Genomic DNA, 7,268 nt, shown 5'->3' on the forward strand with positions numbered 1-7,268 from the left:
TTGAAATCAAACTCTCCGCTGATCAGCATTGGGAGGTACAATTCCCTTAATTAAGCCACTTGTAAAAGAGACCTTAGCTCTCCACCAAGTAAGGACAGAATAAGAACTCATGTGTCTGTAGCATTGGCGGGCTGCAGCTCGGTCCTCTACAGGTCCTCAATGAACCCCAACCAACTCCACACCCTGACTTCAGCCTCCCAGACTGGGAGAGATTATTTTGTTGTCATCTATAAGTCATTCAACTGCGGGTGCTTCATTTCCGATGCGATGATGTGTGAGCAGTGTTTGATGAGGTGATGTCTTGTTATGTAGCCCCAAGTCCCAGGTTAGCCTTCAATTCCACATGTCTTAGGCTGGCTTTGAATTCCTGATTCTCCTGCTTTAGCTTCATGAGTGCTCACATTACAGGCAAATGCTACCACACCCAGCTTCTATGATGCTTTGTAATAACAGCCCAACTTTGGACATTCATTCATATAGCTTGTTAAAACTAGCCTAGCCTTATGGAAAGTGTGTATTGCTGTTGTTTTAACTTCATTTCTTTAGTTAAAAGTGAACGTGAGAAATTTTTCAAATGTTTGTTGGAAATGTTAATATTAGGCATATCGTCTGTGACTTTCCTAATTCCTATGCTTTAATCATGAAGGGAAGGTTATTATTTCTGTACTCTCTGTTGGATTCTTGCAGTATTTGTAACTGTTAACCCTTTAATCATTACAGATATTGAAAATGTGTCACTCCACTCTATCATGTCTTTTAATTTTGTTTATTGTGGTTTTAACTCTATAATTTAATTTTAAAATTGTTTTGCTAACCTTAGATTTTAGGTCTTACTTTAAAAAACAAAACAAACAAACAAAAAAAACTTTTCACAAAGTGGTGGTGGGAGATGCCTGTAATCCCAGCATTCAAAGGCAGAGGCAGGGGGATCTCTATGAGTTTGAGGCCAGTCTGGTCTACAAAGTGAGTTCTAGAACAGCCAAGGATACATAAAGAAATCCTGTCTTGAAAAAAAAAAGAAGAAAGAAGGAAAGGAAGAAAGGAAGAAAGGAAGAAAGGAAGGAAGGAAAGAAAGAAAGAAAGAAAGAAAGAAAGAAAGAAAGAAAGGAAGGAAGGAAGGAAGGAAGGAAGGAAGAGAGAAAGAGAAAGAAAAGAAAAAAGGGAGCATTTCCACCACAAGATTTATTTGTTTATTCACTTTTAACTTTTTGTGCATCGGTGTTTTGCCTGCACGGATGTCTGTGTGAGGGTGTCAGATCGTGGAGTTACAGAGACAGCTGTGAGCTGCTGTGTGGGTGCTGGAATTCGAACCCCCGTCCTCTAGGAGAGCAGGCAATGCTCTCAACCACAGAGTCATCTCTCCAGCTCCTCAACCATAAGGTTTAAATCACACCCTCTAGATTTCTCTTCCCTCACAGTTTCATCTTTCCATTACCTTTTTAGGTACCAGAGTCCTATAAGCCAAGATTATACATTTTAGATGATGGGGGTTGAGTAGGAGCTGGAGAGGTGGCTCAACAGTTAAGAGCACACACGTTGAGTGACTCACAACCACCCATGACCTTCAGCACCAGGCAATCTGATGCCCTCTTCTGTCTACCACAGGTATCTGCGCACTCAGATACACACATGCACATAAATAAGAATTAAGCATAATTAGATGATCAATCTCACAATGGACAAATAGAAAGCACATACCAGAATGGCAGCTGATATAAAACAAAGATACAAGTCTCAATGAAGACAACTTTTTGTTGTTGACCAGAGTATGAGACCTTATCAAAGGTCTCAGTCTATAGTTATCTATAAAATAAGATTAGCAAAGTGGGTAGGGGCTGGAGAACTGGCTTGGCAGTTAAGAGCACCTGTTGCTCTTGCAGAAGACACAGGTTTGATTCCCAGGACCTACTTGACAGCTCACAGGCATCTGTAATTCCAGTCCCAGGAGTCCTGGCCTCCACAGACACCAGGCATGGAGGTGGTACACATACACATGTGTATGCAAAACACTCATACACGTAAAATAAATAAATCTTTAAAAATTAAAATAAAAATATTAGCAAACCAATACCCTCATAGAATTTCCAGAATTAGTAAATAAGAGGAAGGAGGAGAAGGAGGAGGAGGAGGAGGAGGAGGAGGAGGAGGAGGAGGAGGAGGAGGAGGAGAAGAAGAAGAAGAAGAAGAAGAAGAAGAAGAAGAAGAAGAAGAAGAAGAAGAAGAAGAAGAAGAAGAAGAAGAAGAAGAATGTTTCATCCGTATCTAAAATGAGAGGAATGCTGGTATCTAAACTAGACTCATGTGACCTATGTGGGACAGGACAGCTCTTTGGGCAGAGGAAATAAATGGCCCTAAGACTCATGACGGAGACCTTCATAGCCCTCACTTCCAGTGCCTTTCCCCATGGGCAGGATACAGCCAGCTGAGGGCTATCTCTTTGCCTCTCACTATCTACCAAGTTGCACTATAGATCGGCTGAAGCACCCTTTCCTGAGGGTCATTAATCAAGTCAGAGAGCAGTTCCCAAGGGCCCAGGAAGCTTGGAGTCCCTTTCCTCACCTGTTGATTAAGTTAAGGTCTCCCAAGGACTTCTCGATTGGTGAGTTATGCACAATCACTATAGCAGTTTCATCTGGGAAAATAAGACAGACTGGTGAGGTGGCTGATTAATACACGACAATGTATAACACAAGGAAAATGGATGGGACAAGGGTTAGTGGAGGTTTTTAGGGATGTGAGTGAGGGATGCAGGGGATGAGGAGGAGCGGCTGGTCAGTCACATGCTGGGGAGAGCTGGAGCCCAGGAACAGGCAAAGACAGTGAGGCCCGGGAGACTAGGCAGGAAGTAGCCACAGTCATCACAGACAATGTCAACCCTAAATTCGGAATCTGTAACCAATTCTCAGTGTCCCCAGTGTGCAGCCTAGCCCCTGGAGGGCCTGTATTGGATGAACACTAAGCAGTTTGTTTCAAGGAACATAATACTTTTCAAGTGAATTGGTACTTTCAGGGACTTAAATTTTGGGGGGCAAAATATTACTTATCTTGTTACCAATGTTATTAACTTGGCTTAGTAGTATTTTTCTTAGCAGTAAGAGAACCACTTACTGAGGCTCCACAATGATACAATCCTGATGGTGACTCTATACTGATAAGCAAAGCAAGGTGCAGAAAGTTTTCAGAGACAGAGAATGACAGTCCAGACATTAAAAAGCACAACACAAATCCTGAGACATGACCCAGGTACCAAGTCACATGCCTGTAATCCTAGTGCCCAGGAGGCAAAGGCAGGATGACCAGGAGTTCAAAGCCATCTTCAGGTATGAATTCGGTTTGAGGCCAGCCTGGGCTAGATGAGACCTGGTCTCAAAGGAAAAAGTAAAGAGGGGGAAATAAAATTTATTGTATCATTTTTCTGAAAACGATTATTTTCATTCTCATGATGACAAAGCTTGAGCCATAAATAAGGTATAATAATGGTCTTTGAATTTCTTGGGCATATACACCTCTTAGTTAAAATAATACATATGCTGTTTCCTATCTATGTAGATTTATTTATAAATTGCCACAATCAGTTAATAACTTAAGGTACAACATATTCATTGGAAGAGTCATTATGATGTGTCTAAATGCATAATGCTTTATTTATTGATTTAATTTTTTTTAGACTGGGTCTCACTATGTAGCCCTGGGTGGCCTAAAACTTGCTATGTTATATAAACCAGTCTAGCTTCAAATTCTCAGGTCTGCCTGCCTCTGCCTCCCAAGTGCTAGGATTAAAGATTTGTACCACCGTTCCCCCTCTCTGCTTTTTAAAGAAAGCAAGTACACTCCACACAGCAGTGGGCATGGCAGCAACAGAAGTCCCCTGGCCAATACTCTTAACTAGGGGATCCTAGAAGTTGAGATAATTATTTGTTGTTATATTTGTTTGTTCGTTCATTTTGGTTCATTTTCAAGTCATCCCTCCCCCAGGAATTTTTGTAAATCAACCATCTGTTCTAGGAAGATGTTCAGCTGCTGGTTTGCATCTTCACAAGCCACTCCCCTGGGCAAAAGGTGAGCAGCATTGTCATTAGCCTTTATGTCGTTGAGGTCTTTGGGAGCTCAGAAAGAAAAATACTCCAGAGTATGCCCCCTTACACCTGTAGTGGAGAGCACTTGGGGGCCATCAGGAAGAGGCTTTCTCAGAAGTCTCATTACCTTTCTGAGGACCAGATCTACCAACAGGGGCACAATGGGCCTCAGATGTCTTACTGAAAGTTCATGAACCAAGGGACAGCATCACTTACCTTGCAGGGGAAGAGCCTGATAGTCAAAGCCCAAAGGAGCTTTACTCCAGACTGTTATCTATTTCCTATTCTCCTTCTCTCCCCTACTATCCCCTGAACCTGCCTGCAGCCTTGCCTTCACTCTCCACTGTAAAGAGGGCATTGACACCCCAGTCATCTGATCCTTTTTAAGTTTCTTGTGTGCACCTATGCATACATGTGTTTTCTCCTATCAGTCTGCCTACTATCTATTTGTTTTAACAGATAAGGAAACTTGATTGGGAAAACCTGCATTTCTCTGCTTCCCCGTCTCCCTTCAGAGTGCATTTATCTCTACCGTGACAGGCAACCCAATGACTTGCTATGTGAGGGTGCTTGTCCTGACATGTGTATTAATCGGCAAAACCTGACTTCACCTTTTTTGCATTAGGAATAGATACAAAGTGTGGTTCTAGCTGAGATTTCCTTTTCTTGCCTAAGGAAGAATCATTGGAGAACACCTAGCCTATAGGATTGCTTCAGATATATGGCCAGAAGTCTTCACACTGGTGCCATCCTTCTTAATTCATCCTTAATTAAGGATGTTGTTCTCAGCCCTGCCTGAACATGTGGTCCTGGTTGTTTTGATTTTTTGTGTTGTTGTTTGTTTGTTTCCAAATAGACACAATTTAGAGTTATCTAGGAAGAGGGACCTTAATTAAGAAAATGTCTCCACCAGGAATACAGACAAGTCTGCAGGGAATAGTCTTGATTAATGATGAACCCAGGAGAGCTCAGACCACCCTTGGGCAGGTGGTCCTGGGTGGTAGAAGAAGGCAGACTGAGCAAGCCGTGGCCACGCAGTAAGCAGCATTCCCCTTGGCCTCTGCATCAGTTTCTGCCTCCAAGTTCCTGCCCTGCTTGAGGACCTCCCTTGGCTTCCTTCTGATGGACGGGGCGACCAGAGCTCCAGCATAGCAGATTAACCTAGTCTGCATGTGGGATCCTAGTGTGGTCTTTCTCGGTTTTAAGACCCTAGAACTCAACCCTGCTCATTCATATTTTTCTGTTGGCAACCATAAGAAGAGGTAGAATCTCAAATGGACTTGTTCATGGAGGTGACTTTCAGAAGAGACCGCGTGTCACTGAAGTGGGAGCCTGTGGCCCTAGGACTTATCTACACCCACCCAGTTAGGGGCCACATTTCCCCCACATGCCTGGCATATGGCCACACCATTGCTCCTCAGGGTTAGGGCCAAGTACCTGGTTGTCTCCCTCACTGGTGTGGCTACTGCATGGAGCATCTAGGAGGTGACAGGCAGGAGGGTGGGAGGAGGCAGGCCCCGCCATCCTACTGGCCTGATGATTTACCTTGGGAGTAGCGTGTCTTGGCTACAAGGAGTGTTGCTAAATCCTTAGGCCCAGGTGGGTCCAGGGGTGTAAAAGGAGTGGCATCAGTCACCTCTACATAAATGTGGGGGTCACACAGCCTTGGCTTCTCCTGCAGAATGACCTAATTGAAGACTGTCTGAGAAACCAAGGATTGCTGTTGTAGACAATACCAGCCAATCAGGAACTGCTGTTTAGAAGAGATACTTTCTAGGGACTGATGGGGCATGGGTGGAGGGTATTAAAGGAGCTTGCAGCAGTGCTCAGATGAGCTGACTGCAGCATTTCTCACCTGCTTCTGGAGTCTGTGTTGTTGATTCCATGCTACCTCACCTCCAATCCCAAGGGTAGGTAGGGTTGGGCAGCGAGTGGTCCAGGGCACAGGACCACTTCACAGAGGTGCATACCACCCTCCCACCTTACTGATAACTTGTCCTTCCCAACCTCTTCTGCAGGTGACTGATCCCTTCCATAGGTGCCCCAGACTCTTCTTGGAAAATCGAAAGAGGTAGTCATGTCCCCTGCTACTCACTGATATTACGTCTGCTCCTGTCAAAGGACATGTTAGGCAGCCCCTATCTCTGTGTCCCTGCACACCAAAAGGCTGAAGATTATTCTGTTGTATGTCTTGAGATAAGGTGCCATGTAGCTCATGCTGGCCCAGGACTCGCTATATAGCTGATGGCCTTGAACTCCTGATTCTCCTGCATCTTTTTCCCAGGTTCTGCCCCGTCTAGCTAAGATCCGGGGTCTTTATTATCTGGAAGTCAACCATTCCCTTCCATGACACATTCTGAGGCAGAGTTGTGTGAACTTGACCAGAAATCTCAACACTATGTTAATGCACCACCCCTAACCTAAATAAAGCTTCGCTCCAAGTCTCTGCCTTCCTCCCTTTGAATACCTTGCAAATTTACTCTCAAATGCCCAAGGTGGGCACAAAAAAGGAATTCCTACCCTCAGCCCCTTCACAATTCAATGAATATAGCAAGCTACAGAGGCAGATAATATCCTTCTAATATCTTATATATAAATGAGAAGCTGAGTCATGAGAAGTTTATCTTTGTCTGAAGTCAGCCTGAGTCACCTGTGTGAAGAGGTCACCTGGTTGACTGTGAACTAGTATCTGAACCCAGGCAGTCCTCCCCCAGAGCTCTGCTCTTCATCACTGCATTCAGCATGGTAATCAACTTGACCTAGACAACCAATGCTTCCATAGTTGTCATACAGCTTGTCCCTGAGCACGTTAGGGAACCTTATTGACCTGTGTCCTACAGGCTACACAAATACTGTCTTCTCCCCAGCTGCCTTTCAGCCAAATTACTTCTCCCCTAAAGACCTTCTTACACGGAAACTCTGGACTGCTGCTTCAAATGCCCTCCATTGTGATCCTCCTCAGGGCCCTTGGGATCCCCATGGATACCTTCATTGGTGGTCCTGTCTGCTTTCAATGCTATTTCTTCACACTCCTTAAGGGGACACCTGTGGTGCTCCCTGGATGAATGTTTACTCCTCTTTCTGGAAGGAAGATGAAAGCAAGCAAGGAGAGCTGGGTACACAGACATCCATCAACTTGAGCTTTTGATCTCTCTGCCCGGGAAGCAGATTTCACATCCAAGCCAACTGCAA

This window comes from Mus musculus, chromosome 4 (assembly GCF_000001635.26).
Source record: "Mus musculus strain C57BL/6J chromosome 4, GRCm38.p6 C57BL/6J".
Classification (NCBI taxonomy): domain Eukaryota; kingdom Metazoa; phylum Chordata; class Mammalia; order Rodentia; family Muridae; genus Mus; species Mus musculus.